General features: G+C 44.1%; 1 protein-coding gene across 1 annotated transcript in view; it reads right to left on the bottom strand.

The window, feature by feature from the left end:
* Positions 1-13,885, bottom strand: part of LOC142311554 (bifunctional heparan sulfate N-deacetylase/N-sulfotransferase 3-like) — a 760,158-nt gene that overhangs the window by 114,433 nt on the left and 631,840 nt on the right. The window lies entirely within an intron of this gene.

The following is a 13,885-nucleotide window of genomic DNA, read 5'->3' as shown; positions in this document are numbered from 1 at the left end:
AACAGGATGGGGGAATATGAACAGGATGGGGGAATATGAGCAGGGTGGATGGGGGAATATGAGCAGGATGGATTGGGGGGTATATCAATAGGATGGGGGTATATGAACAGGATGGGGGAATATGAGCAGGATGCTGGTATATAAGCAGGATGGGGGTATATGAGCAGGATGGGGGTTTATAGCAGGATCATATACAAGGCAGGAGGATCATTACCAGGATGGGGTACCTTAGTAGAGAATTTGGGGACATTACCCCCATAATAGTGTCAGCAGCAGATCCTCGCCCCATAACAGTGTGTCATGACCACATTTTTTTGCTTAAAGTTTTATTTTCCTATTTTCCTTCTCTAATACCAGGGTGCGTCTTATAGTCCGGTGCGTCTTATAGTCCGAAAAATACGGTATATATACAAGTGCTTCACAATAAATTAAAATAATATCAACAAAAGTTCATTTATTTCAGTTATTCAATACAAAAAGGGAAACATTATATAGAGTCATTACAAACAGAGTGTTTATTTCTGTTAATGTTGATGATTATGTCTTACAGCCTATAAAAACCCCAAATTCATTATCTCAGAAAGTTAGAATAATTAACTCAAAATACCTGGTTTCCTAAGCATTTAAAATGGTCCCTTAGTCTGGTTCGGTAGGCTACACAATCATGGGGAAGACTGCTGACATGACAGATGTCCAGAAGGCAGTCATTGACACTCTTCACAGGGAGAGTAAGCAACAAAAGGACATTGCTAAAAAAGCTGGCTGATCACAGAGTGCTGTATACAAGCATATTAATGGAAAGTTGAGTGGAAAGAAGCATTAAGCTTCACTGAGCTGATTTGGTGGTCCTATTCATATGTGCTAAAGCCAGATTCTTTGAACACCATGCTTCTCCTTAAGGCCCCGTCACACACACAGATAAATCTTTGGCAGATCTGCGGTTGCAGTGAAATCATGGACATGTTGTTCCATTTGTACACAGCCACAAACCTGCCACTGATTGTCCACAATTTCACTGCAACCACAGATCTGCCAAAGATTTATCTCTGTGTGTGACAGGGCCTTTAGTGCTGTCCCCTCAAGCTTTCCTCTGTGATTCTTGATAGAGATAGATAGATGTCATATATATATATATATATATATATATATATATATATATATATATATATAGGAAAAGAGAGAGAGAGCAGCAGATAAAAAGATAAAATGAGTGAAAAAAAATAATGAGCATTGAGACAGAGAAGAAACAAAGAGAAAACGAGAGAGGGAAAAAGAAAGAAAGAAAAAGGAAAGAAAGAGACAAAGAAAGAAACATAAGCGAAGTAAAGAAAACGAAATGAGGGATGGAACAAAAAGAGAGGGAAAGAGAGAGACAGAGAGGAGAAAGAGGAGGAAGATTGGAAAGAGAATTAGTGTAGAAGACTAATTATTGACCTATGTTATTGTTATTAAAATAAACCTGGTTTTACAAAAATTTTATAAGATCACGTTTGTTAAAAAATATATTTTCATGTCAAATAATCAATGTGATTAATGATGAAAGTGATGGCTTGATTCACAACTATTGTGGAAACATTTTTTACTTACAATGTGCTTTTTGGATGTTTTTTGAGTGAACATGAAAATAAAGCTGGAACATGGCTAACCTGTATATATGACTGTTTATAGTTTTGACACATTATTCGACCAATATTCATTGCTATAAAAGGAAAAAGTCCAACTCTCTGTTGGCATAACTAGGAAGCAGATTGGAGCATGGATACGCTCCAGATGGGACGTGTATAATAATCCAAAAGAACTCCAGGTTCAAAAACTTATGCTCTCCTTTATTCATTAAAATTCTTCCAATAACAGTATTGCCCAAGTTTCATCATTTAATTATATGTATTTTATATGTCACAGCATCCTTAGTTATGATCTGTGACATCCAAAACGCGTGGATAATTAAGTACTGAAACTTGGGCAATGCTATTATTGGAAAAATGTTAATTAATAAAGGAGATCACAAGTTTGTGAAGATGGAATTCTTTTGGATTATTCATTACTATATTCAAACCTCCTATTTCATTAGTGATTCATGGGGATTTTCTGAGATTGATGATGCTTTCTCCTATATGCTATGCAGAGCGTAACGCAACTGGCTGTTGGAGCAATGGGCTTATTTTTTAGACTGGGTCATTAGATACATCTATATTTCATGCATTACAGAAAGTCCTTAGATGCTTCTTCAATTGGTGTCAGATGAATCTTCAGCAGAGTCAAGTAGGGCAGCTGTGCTACAACCCATCTGTCATATCAAGCAGGATGCCATAAGTGTGTTTGGTGACTGTATTATAAGACAGCATCTTAAGGTGCATGTTTTTCATAAATTAGATAGAGTCAGGTGCACGTGCAGCTGGTATCAGTGGAATCTTCAGATCATTTACATGTTCGCTCCTACTGGTATAGCAGAAATGAGTTGTGCTATAACTGAGTGTCTAAATAATGAAGATGCCAACAAGATATCTATGGAGTTTTTTTTATCAGAATAGGTCATTAGGTGCACCTCCAAATGCTTCACTGACAGGATGAAAACTACCTGAGGATGGATCCAATGACAACAGATGGTAAGGAGTCCTGAAGGGGACCATTAGGATGCTGTTAGTGGCAAATCAATGCAGATTTTAAAAATAGATTGCATTGGCATTAGAGCTGGTTGAACTCGCAAAAAAACGGGACTGGCGGGTCCATGCAAAATTCAAATAGACCCTATCCACTCCAGAATCCAGTACCCATATAAGTCTATGGGGACCAGAATCCGGAGATAAAAAATGTTGGTGGAAGGGATAGGAGGTAGGAGTGCATGCGGTGTACTCACCGAGGCTGTGTCATGGCGGCACACTCCTTCCGGGTCACGCTTTCCCTTCTGGAGCCGACAATTGAATATTCAATGCTTTGCCCACCCACTGGTGCATTTAATTGGTTGCAGTTAGATGCAACCCCACCCTGAGGGGCAGCGTGTCAACTGACTGCAACCAAACAGGTGCCAGGATGGCCGGTGGGCGTGGAAAGCAGAGGAAGTGTCTGCGGGTCAGTCTAGTTTTATAAAAATAAATTAATAAATAAAACAATCGGCGCAGGGTCCCCTTATCCTGATGCCAGCATAGATAAAGCACATGGCTAAAGCCCCCAGCTGTCGGGCTTTATCTGTGCTGTGTATCAAAAATAAGCCTGCAGTCACACGTGCAAGGGACTCACATTACATTATCCGGCAGCTGCACACTCTCCTTACAGGAGCGTGAAGGTACATAGAAACACATGCTGCCGACATGCTCTTGTAGAAGAGTGTGCGGCTGTGCTAGGTGATGCGATGCGAGACCCGTGCGAGTCTGGCATGACATCACCCGGCAACAGCATATTCTCCTTACAGGAGCATGCAGGTACATAGAAACACATGCTGCCGACTCGCTCCTGTCAGTAGAGAGTGCGGCTGTGCCACGTAATACGATGTGAGACTCGTGCAAGTCTGGCATGACATCACCTGGTGTGGCCTGTCGCTCTTCATACATGAGCGTTCAGGTACATGGAAAGACAACGGCTGACGCGCTCCTGTTAGGAGAGTGTGCGGCTGTGCCAGGTGATGAGACGCGAGGCTCACGCGAGTCCCTCGCAAGTGTGACTCTGGCTTAACAGAAACCGCATACTTTTTTCTTTTATACTATTAAATAAATAATTAAAAAAAAGACTTGCACCCCCCCTCCTAATTTTAATACCCAGCCAAAATAAAGCCAGCTGGGGGCTGGTATTCTCAGCCCACAGCCGCCCGGTATTGCCGCATCCATTAGATGTGACAATCCTTGTGCTTTACTGGCTCTTCCCAAATTGTCCTAGTGCGGTGACAATTGGATTAATAGCAGGGGTTAATAACAGCACGCAGCTGCTACTAAACCCTAGGTTAGTGATGGCATATGTGTCTATAAGATACCTGCATCACTAACCTGTAAATGAAAGTAAATAAGTACAAACACGGAGAAAAAATCCTTCATGTGGAAAAAAAATACAAAAGCACACCCTCTTTCACCACTTTATTAACACCCAACACACCCCTCCAGGTCTGGTATAATCCACATGAGATCCCATGCCACTTCCAAATCTGCTACATCTCACAGTGAGTGGCCATAGAACATAACCACCGGCCGTGAGTGTAGACAATGACTGAGTCGCGATGACTGCAGGCAGACACTGTCACAGGCTGAGGGCTCGTCTGACTGTAACCAATCACACACAACAGAATTGCCTGCGGGCAGGGAAAGCACGGAAAGCTGTGTGCATGCGATGAGCCCAATACAGTACAGGAAGTGAATGCGCGACCAGGAAGCAGTTTGCCGCCATGCCAAGTCTCCATAAGTATAAAACACTCAATTCTTATTTTCTTTATTTTCATTATTTTTCCTTTAAATTCCTCAGTGCTGAATCCGGATTGTACACACAGAATCCCGGGCCCGGGTCCGGCACCCAGTAATCTTTGAAACTGCACGGATCCGGACTATAAAAGTCCGGATCTGCTCAGCTCTACTTGACATACATGATTAATTTTGTATATATAGAAAATTGAGACTACATTATAATTTTGTGAAAAAACCTTTAATGAATAGTGATGGGCGATCCCGATCTGTAAAGTTCGGGGATCGTACTGACCAAATAGTGATCGTGTACATGATCCCAAACGCAAGCTTTCCTGGGAAGCTCGTGTTACAGTTTGGGTCCTGTTCAGGTCCAGGAAATGCGAGACGCAAGTGGAATCATACCCTCACTGTCAGCATGCTTTTCGCTCTGTACAGAGCGATGAAGCAGAGCTGACATGGCTGGCTCTGCTTCTCACTTTGTATAGATGCTGTCTGTACAGAGTGATGAAGCTGACATTGCTGTCCCTGTGAACTACATTGGACTAAGGATATTTTTATAATAAAGATGGAGTCTCTAATTTTTTTTTGTTGCTAATAAAGAAAAATTTCTATGTGTTGTGTTTTTTTTTTTTACTGTTCACTAGAAATTCATGATGGCCATGTCTAATTTGGCATGACACCATGAATTTGGGGCTTAGTACCATCTGAGAATATAAAGCTGGTATTAACCCCTTTATTACCCAGCGTGCCACCACCACCAGGGCCACTGGAATAGCCGGATAAAGCACCTGGAAATGGCGCTAAGAAAAAATGCGCCATTTCCAGGGGCGGCTGTGGGCTGTGAAGAATCCCAGCCCCAGCGGCCTGGTTTTACCTGACTGGCGATCAAAATATGGCGGGAGCCCACACATTTTTTTTAATTATTTTTTTAAATTATTAAAAAAAAGTATAATGGGCTTCCCTATATTTTGATTGCCAGTCAAGGTAAAGCTAGGCAGATTGGGGGTGGCAACCCGTAGCCTACCGCTTTATCTGCGCTGAGAATGAAAAATACAGCGGAGCACTACATCATTTTTTTTAATGATTTATTTTTATACAACTATATATTGTGTGCATATATTTACAGCTCTGGCAAAAATTAAGAGACTACCTTTTCTCTTTATAGATATATTTTTGAGTAAACTGTAAATTTTTGTTTTATTCTATAGACTACTATTTTCAGAAATTAAATACAAAACTTTTTTGCTTGGAAATTCGGAGATATGTTGTCGTAGTTTATAGAATAAAAGAACAATTTACAGTTTACTGAAAAATATACTTACACAAAGAAAAATCTGAAAAACTGACACAATTAGTCCTCACAAATCTTGACGTGTAAATGGCTCTTATAGTGTTTTTATGTTGGAAATAGCACTTCGGACTAACAATCTTGCTTTCAAAAACAAGAGAATGTCTGAAGTAAAATGAGAAAATATACCATAGAACATATTTAAGCCAATTTTGCACACAATATGTGATAGATGAGCAATAGTATTGACTAGAAACTTAAAGGGGTTATACGAAATATATAAAATATCCTATATTGATAGCATAAATTTATTGATTGCAAGTGTGACGCCCTGGAAAAACAAGGTAGTCACACATACAGCCGACCTGAAACCCTAGTCACCCCCCTCAGGGCAAGACAGGCACACCAGTGGATGGGACTAGGCGGTTAGGGAACGGGGCGGGAAAACAAGGAGTTTGGAGTTGAAGTTGAAGTTGAGAGGAGTGTGGGCTGGAGCTAGGTGTAGCTCCAGCGGAGGAGAATTCCAAGTTGAACGGTGCCAGGGCCAGAGCCCTTGTACCTTGGCTAGGTGGCAGATGGTGGTCTCCGTCAGCAGGAGATGGGAATACGGCTCGGCAGATCTGAGGAGGACTGGAGCAGGGTTGGAGCCCGCCGGTACCGACACCGGAGATCCAACTGGAAACCATGCACAGAGGGGGTACTCGGACCCTGAATCCAGGACCAGAACCAACGGCCTAGCTAATCAACCGATTGACGGCTTACAGGATTACAGGTCCTGTCCCAACCAAAGTCCCCAAAGCAGACAACCACCCACAGAGAGGGATAGGGCAACCCCCAGGGCCCATAGATCCCACGGGTCAGTGTCAGCGGGCACGGCTCCTCAGGCACACAGAAAACTGGGAGCGGACTTGCGTGTTCCATACCAGGAAGTCCAAACACATAACCACAACTAGTGCCTAGTGCAGAGGAAGAGACGGCGGCCACCAGCCTGGGTGGGGGACCAGAGTACAACCGGCCGCGGCGGCCGGCCACCTACACCTTGGTTTACCAAAAGACTCATGTGATTCATTTACTTGCGAGTAACCAAACATCCCCTGGTACGTCCGGGCACGCAAGCCCCTGCCATCGCCATACCCTGCATAGAGACATTGGGCCCCGGGGCAACCATCCCTACCCACGGAGGGGTTAACATCCGGCTGCCATTACATCTCCCCCGGGTATCCCACAACAGCAGTGGTGGTGTCCCACTTCACCACACACCGTGGGTGGCGTCACGAACCAAATACGGTCAAAGCCGTACAACTACGTCCCCCTTTTCATTCGGCGTGTCCGCGTGACCCCCGGGTCCGGAGGATCCCTCGAGCCATGCAGCGGGTCTGAACCCGAGCAGTGCCGGCTGCTGACACGGGGGCGGCACACAAGGAGTATGAACCCTGGGACTGCCACTAAATCCAAAAATAGCCCAAAGAGGTCCTGCAGAACCTTATCTGAATGTAGTTGAGACTAAGGCGGGCTTTGCACACTACGACATCGCAGGTGCGATGTCGGTGGGGTCAAATTGAAAATTACGTACTTCCGGCATCGCATGCGACATCGTAGTGTGTAAAGCCTAGATGATACGATTAACGAGCGCAAAAGCATCTTAATCGTATCATCGGTGCAGCATCGGCGTAATCCATAATTACGCTGACGCAACGGTCCGATGTTGTTCCTCGTTCCTGCGGCAGCACACATCACTGTGTGTGAAGCCGCAGGAGCGAGGAACATCTCCTACCGGCATCACTGCGGCTTCTGTAGGATATGCGGAAGGAAGGAGGTGGGTGGGATGTTTACATCCCGCTCATCTCCGCCCCTCCGCTCCTATTGGCCGCCTGCCGTGTGACGTCGCAGTAACGCCGTACGACCCGCCCCCTTAATAAGGAGGCGGGTCACCGGCCAGAGCGACGTCCCAGGACAGGTGAGTCCATGTGAAGCTGCCGTAGCGATAATGTTCGCTACGGCAGTTATCACAAGGATATTGCAGCTGCGACGGGGGCGGGGACTATCGCGCTTGGCATCGCAGCATCGGCCTGCGATGTCGCAGCGTGCAAAGTACCCCTAAGGATGCACGCCACTGCTCCTTTCATTCTCTATGAGACTTAAATATTGCCTAGTACAGTAAACTGCCATTTATGATAATGAATAAAGCTGCGATAGGGTGTACGTCATATACATGGTACAACGTCTTTAAGTTTTCAAGGTTTTTTTACTTAGATATTGCTATCCCTTGTCTAAAGGGTTGTCAACTTAGAATTCTATTTTATTGGTTTATAATATTAAGTCGCCAAGTGAAATTCAAAAATCAAATGCCGATTTGGTGACTGCTGCATACAAATAGTAGAGATGGGAGAATAAATTCAAGCGGAATTGAGTTCTATATGAATTTTTCAAAAATCCACGTTAGCCAAAATGTGAACTTTTTGCTTTTTGCTAATTTGCTTCTGTGAAGATTCAGCAATATGTTGTATTCTGGCCTCTATTCTTCTGTATCATAAAATGCAATCAAAATGTTAAAAATAAATAAACAACCTTATAACCACCTCTCCTCTATTCACTGCGACCAGTCTTATCGTAATAACATTTTTGAATGAGTGGCACTGAAATCCGAATATTTGATAAGGACCGGATACGTTGCGGTGAGCAGGTGAGGGACTGGAGAGAAGAGCAGTGAGGAGAGCAGAAAGCGTTTTATTATTTCTTACATATTATGGTTATTTTGCTCTTTTGGTATGGAGAGACCCAGATTATAATAAAGGAATATTTTTCTACATACATTTGTATCTTTATTTATTGTAAATTTGTGAGCAAAGCCGTCAGTACTATTGTAACTGGCGAACTATGTGTTACTTTCGCCTTTTTTGCCTGTATAGGTATCCACGTAATTGTAAAGTGCTGTGAAATATGTTTGTATATAAATTAATATTATTATCGTGTTTTTGACTGTCGCTTTTAGGTTTGTTTGTTTTAAATAAAGCCGTTTTGTTTTTGAAACTTTCTGGTAATTGGATTTTGAGAAACTTTATTGTGTCATGTGCAGCGTTCATGCACTTTTTTGTATATTTCTGCAGCAGAAATGCACTAAAAAATGCACATACTGTGTTTTTCCAAAAATAAGACACCGTCTTATACTTTATTTTGTCCCGAAAAAAGTGCTAGGGATTATTTTCCGAGTAGGGCTTATTCTTGGGGAAACACAGTTGGGGGAAAGTTTACACCCCGAAAAAGCAGACCTCTCTTCCAAGGAGAATCATACCAGTGCCCGGATGTCTTAGTGGTTCCCAGGTCCTTCTGCGATCTTCGCAGGTGCTCCCAGGAGGCATGCTCTATGAGGCCTCCCTTGCATCTGGCCAACACACCCACATACATCAGATAGCACACACACACACAAACACACACACACACACACACACACACAAGGTTGCACACCCATTCACACATGAGATCACACACAGACACACTCATTCACCACATCCGATGATACCAATTGCTTCCGGCCAGCAGGGGAAGATGGGATGTAATGCAGTGGAGCACGAGGACCTGCTGTGTAATGCGTACAGGACCTGCAGTGGGACGCATCGATGCATTCCCCGATGAGTCCTCCATGCATTCTACTGCAGATCCTCGTGCTCCACTGCACTACATTCCAAGTTCCCCTGCCGGCCAGAAGCAATCAGTATTGCCAGATGTGGTGAGTGTGTGTGTGTGATCTGATGTCTGATTGTGTGTGCAATATGATGTGTGTGTGCGATCTTATGTTTGTCTGTGTATGGGTGTGCAATCTGATGTGTGTGGGTGTGCGTTCTGATTGTATGTGTGTGATCTGATGTGTGTGGGTGTGCCATCTGATTATGTGTGTGTGTGTGTGTGTGTGTGTGATCTGATGTGTGTGGATGTATTCCACTGCAGGTCCTCCCGTTCGTCGTCTAGTGAGTATGATTTCGGGATCTTCTGTCTTCCTTCTTTTGGAGCGTCTGCTTTCTATAATAAAGTGTCTTGCAGTATTCCTTAACTTTTTTAGCTGCATGGACACTTCATTATTGAACCGCGACTAGGGCTTATTTTCAGGGTAGGGTTTATATTTAAGCCGTACATTGATAATGTTCAAAATTCCAGCTAGGGCTTATTTTTAGGGGAGGTTTTATTTTTGGAAAAACAAGGTAGAACTCAATGTACTCTTGCCATGTTGTGGATTTCTATCAAGCACCAGTTTATGCTGAGTATAAAAAAACAGAATGACTTCAGATTTCTATAAATTCCATCCACTGTAAAACACTATCTTTTGATGAGTGAAAATACATGGTATAAAAGAGTTTCCAAAAACTCACCATGGAAACTTAACCTAAGTGTCAAGAAAAAGCGGCACAAAAACAGCAAGAAAGATACATCCAATAACATCATTATAGCTCTGAAATACATCCTGTCTATTTGGATAGATTTTTATTTTTTTCTCTGAAGCCAGCTGTTTCATACTATTTATTGTTGTACAAAATTCTTAGTTTTTTATTATATTTTTTTTACATGGATTGTAAGACTGGCAATGGATTCTGAATGATTAAAAATACATTTATTTCCCATTTTTTAGGTTGGCAGATAAAACTGGTGAATTAATTTCCCTTAGGATTTCGCCTGAAATCGAGCCCAATTGTTGTCATCGCGCTGCCTAGTTACCATTTTCCTAAAAACTCAGAAATGATTTGTTTATATTCAGTTTTTCCCTCTATCACAGCAGTATGTGATTGAAAAATAGTCCTTTTATTAATAAATATATAATTATAATTAGCGCTCTGCGGTTAAAATCCTGATTATTATACAAGTGAGGTAGAAAGTTCTGCTGTCATATTTCTCCAAATGTTCCATACTAAAGAAGAAGAGGTGAGTCATCTATCATCAGCCAGAAAATTTAATTTATGACTATACGCAAGTCTAAGAGATAGGTGTAAAGGGAAGAAATTTCACAAGTCATGACAGATCTTACCTGTTAAGTGCCTGATTGGCAAGTGAGTGTTGAGCATAGAAAATTACATTTCTTACTTGTGTGTAAATTGATTTTTTTAATAGTTTTCTATATGTAATAATTTTATTTAGTTTAGACAATAGACAACATATCTTTATGCCGCGCCCCAGGGCCTGTAGGTAGCTGATCGGACCGCGCGTCCGCTTCTCAGAGTCTATGTCAGTGGTGGCCAGTGCCCGGGTCCGTGACCCCACGGGCCGATTGTAAAAGGGGTTATTTTTACAGGGGACAAATAGTTTTTAATATCCGTGACACCACTTGTGGTATGCGGCATTGTGTAGAAGCCACCGCTGCACAATATCTCACCACTAGGGCTGATGGTATAGGGCAGCCTGGATGTTATCACTCTCCGCAAGTAGAGTGGTGTCCCAGGGGAGGATGTTGGTGGTTGTAGTAGTATGTTAGTTCGTGATGCAAGAATGCAGCAGTAATGGAGACCACACAGGGACTGAAGGTTAACCGGTTCTTTACTCACACAGGTGGTAAGATGCAGCCTGGTGCTAGTTGCAGGGGTCCCAGGTTCCCCTCGTTCAGTGTTAGCTGTTTGGTGTATCTCCCTGATTCTCTCTCTCCTGTGGCTGCTGGCCCATATGACAGGTGGCGTGAACCGATGCAGGGCCAGACATTCGTGTCGCTCCCTGGTTCCCTCTCTGCCACTGTGTCCCGGACACTCTGGTGGTGATGAACTGTGAAAGTCCCCGTCACCTGCAGACTTGCCAGATGGGCCTGAAACTTCCACCTGGCCCAGGGCTCTGTACCCTGCCGTGCCTTGGTCCTTGGAGTTCCTGTTACTCGACTCCCTGGCAACCACTCATTATGCGCCAACTAAGACCACCTCAGGCCCTTGCAGTGGACCTGAACCTCTACACATACATCCGCCCTCCACTCCGTCTTCTTCTTCTTCTAAACTGTTATTTTTAACTGACTCTTTGACCACTCCCCTCCCTGGGCTTCAAGCTCCCGGATTGGGCAGGTCCCAGCCAATGGGCAGCGACCCCTCTAAATTCGTTGCTAACCTGTTGCCTGGGCTGGGAAGTGGACAATTTGAATGTCTGCTGTCGGTTGCCAGCACTGAACTCCAGGAGCCTGGGATTTTGTTGTTTCTTAGCAACACCTGACTCCATAGGGTGCAGGGTGCTGCATTTACATTAATCAATTGGAAATAAACAGGAAGAATATGACAGGAGCTAGCAGATATCTTAAGATGCGATGTCACTGGCCTTACTCACATCCTGAGCAGAGCTGGATTACCCCTTTAGATTCTATGAGTTAGTGGGCATTAAAAATTCATACAGGTTCTTGCTGCTTGTTATAATACAATTTTTACTGGGGGTGTGTACTTCTTCTACCTGTATGATGCTGACTAGAGATGAGCGAACCAGCCGCGGTTCGGCTCGAGCTCGGTTCGCCGAACCGAGGTCCCGTTCGAGTTCGGTTCGGCGAACGTTCGACAAACCGAACTCGAACCAATAGGAAATAATGGGAGGCAATCACAAACACATAAAAATGCATTATAAATGTACACATACAGTTAATAAACATTGCCATAACACTTACCGGTGCCCGCAATGCGTCCTGCACTCTGTCTCCTGTCACTATTCCTTCCGATGATCGCTGCGTCCTCCGGATAACCAGCACTGACAGGACCTTCCGTGACGTTGTCAAAATAGCCATGTGACCAGTCACGTGGCTATTATCTCATTGGCTACAGACTGGTCACATGGCTTTGACGTCATGTCCTGTCCTAGGTCCTGTCATTGCACTCTCCGGTACACGGTGCACATTTGTGTATCGCCGTGTACCAGTGACATGCTCTAGCACACGGTCAACTCCCCGCTCCGTTAGGGACCGGCTGACACAGCCGGTCATTAACGGAGATCACCGTTGCCATAGCAACGCAGTTAGCGGTGACGTCACCGCTAACCGCGGCTTCGGGAATCACATGATCGGAGCACTGTTGCTATGGTAACGCGTCTGTCAGCGTTACCGCTAACAGCCAGCAGCACTGATCTCTCACGGAGTGAAGGCTGCACGGGAAGCAGCGTCTTCCCCATGCAGCAGTGATGGAGCAGAGCTGCATTTGTTGAACGAGAAAGACAGAAGACCATGGATCGTGGAGGGCTGACAGGGGGTAATAAAGATGGAGTCTCTAATGTGTCTGTGTATTTATTTCTATTAAAGTATTTTTTCTCTGTGTGGTGTCTTTTTTTTAACCCTTTATTGGAGATTCTTAATGGCCGGGTCAAACGTGCCTGACATTAAGAATCTCTGGCTTAATACTAGCTAGTAAAACAAAGCTAGTATTAACTCATTATTACCCAGCAAGCCACCCGGCTTCAGGGCTGTTGGAAGAGTTGGATACAGCGCCAGATGATGGCGCTTCTATGAAAGCGCCATTTTCTGGGACGGCTGCGGACTGCAATTCGCAGCAGAGGCGCCCAGAAACCTCGGGCTAACCTGTGCTGCGGATTCCAATCCCCAGCTGCCTAGTTGTACCTGGCTGGACACAAAAATGGGGCGAAGCCCACGTCATTTGTTTTTTAATTATTTCATGAAATAAGTGAAATAATTAAAAAAAAACGGGCTTCCCTATATTTTTGGTTCCCAGCCGAGTACAAATAGGCAACTGGGGGTTGGAGGCAGCCCGTGGCAGCCTGCTGTACCTGGCTAGCATACAAAAATATGGCGAAGCCCACGTCATTTTTTTGGTGGGCAAAAAACTTCTGCATACAGTCCTGGTTGGAGTATGCTGAGCCTTGTAGTTCTGCAGCTGCTGTCTGCTCTTCTCCCTTCAGACAGACAGCAGCTGCAGAACTACAAGGCTCAGCATACTCTATCCAGGACTGTATGCAGAAGTTTTTTTGCCCCCTGAAAAAATTATGTGGGCTTCGCCATATTTTTGTATGCTAGCCAGGTACAGCAGGCAGGTACGGCTGCCCCAAACCCCCAGTTGCCTATTTGTACCCGGCTGGGAACCAAAAATAAAGGGAAGCCCTTTTATTATTTCATGAATTTCATGAAATAATTAGAAAACAAATGACGTAGGCTTCGCCCCATTTTTGTGTCCAGCCAGGTACAACTAGGCAGCTGGGGATTGGAATCCGCAGCACAGGTTGGCCTGAGCTTTCTGGGCCCCACTGCTGGGAATTGCAGTCTGCA

Source organism: Anomaloglossus baeobatrachus, chromosome 1 (assembly GCF_048569485.1).
Source record: "Anomaloglossus baeobatrachus isolate aAnoBae1 chromosome 1, aAnoBae1.hap1, whole genome shotgun sequence".
Classification (NCBI taxonomy): Eukaryota; Metazoa; Chordata; class Amphibia; order Anura; family Aromobatidae; genus Anomaloglossus; species Anomaloglossus baeobatrachus.
The sequence above is the reverse complement of the archived record's forward strand: the minus strand, read 5'-3'. Positions and strand labels throughout refer to the sequence as shown.